Raw genomic sequence first — 1,286 nt, 5'->3', positions numbered from 1 at the left:
GATTATTGTAGAGTTTTATCTTCGTCTGAGCCCTGGGCTGTGTTCGACATTCACATCACCTTTAATAATGAGCCGATTCCCTCAGCATCAGTGTGTAATGATGTGACTGCAGTACAGCGTGTTCTCATTTCACTGTCAGGACTCTGGACTCTACACGCTACCTTTACACTGCGTTCTTATCAACTTTAACAACATCCCATAAACATCTGGGCAGTGGGACCAAGGCGTCACCTGTAATAGTACTATTTCTGTTTCCAGAATTGTTCAGTATTTATCATCACGAGAGAAAAACACAACAGAATACACAAGTGTGGAGTTTTACTGTCCAACAAACATGTCCTTCTGTACAAGACGAGAAAATCAAATATTGATAATAAATAAAAGAATATATATATATATAAACTAAAAGAAGTCTATCAGTCTATCACATAAAACAAAATCAACAAAAAGTTATCCAACACATATCAGCCGTGTGAAAAACTAATTGCCCCCTTAAACTTAAAATCTGGTTGTGCCACCTTAGGCAGCAATAACTGCAACCGAATGCTTCTGATAACGTACTGATTCATGTACTTCTAGGACTACGATTTACTCCTACACTTTGGATGGTTGTTTTGCTGCAGAATCCAGTTGCTTTCAAGTTTCAACTTACAGACTGAAGACCGGACATTCTCCTTTAGGATTTTCTGCTAGAGAGCAGGATTCATGTTTCCCTCAATTACTGCAAGTTGCCCAGACCCTGAAGCAGCAGAGCATCCCCACACCATCACACCTCCTCCACCATGCTTGACCGTAGGTATGATGATCTTTTTGTGTAAATCTGTGTTTGGTTTACTCCAGATGTAACGGGACTCCTGTCTTCCAAACAGTTCCACTTTCACCTCATCAGTCCACAGAACATTCTCCCAAAAGGTTTGAGGATCATCAAGGTGTGTTTTGGTGAAATTCAGTCGAGTCTTAATGTTCTTCTGGGTTAGCAGGGGTTTTCTCCTCGCCACTCTTCCATGGAGCCGTGTTCCCCCAGTGTCTTTCTGATAGTGGAGTCCTTTATTGATGTAAGAGAGGCCTGTAGGTCCTTCGATGTTGTCCTCGGCACTTGTGACTTCCTGGATGAGACGTTGCTGTGCAACCTCTCTCTCTGAGAGGTCACACACTTCTGGGAAGGTTCACTACGGTGCAGAGTTTTTCCATTTGGAGATAACGGCTCTCGCTGTGGTTCTTTGGAGTCCCAGAGCCTCTGAAATAGCTTTGTAACCCTTCCCAGTCTGATGTACTTCAATCATCTT

The sequence above is a fragment of the Ictalurus punctatus genome, unplaced genomic scaffold, assembly GCF_001660625.3.
Source record: "Ictalurus punctatus breed USDA103 unplaced genomic scaffold, Coco_2.0 tig00006747, whole genome shotgun sequence".
Taxonomy (NCBI): domain Eukaryota; kingdom Metazoa; phylum Chordata; class Actinopteri; order Siluriformes; family Ictaluridae; genus Ictalurus; species Ictalurus punctatus.
The sequence above is the reverse complement of the archived record's forward strand: the minus strand, read 5'-3'. Positions refer to the sequence as shown.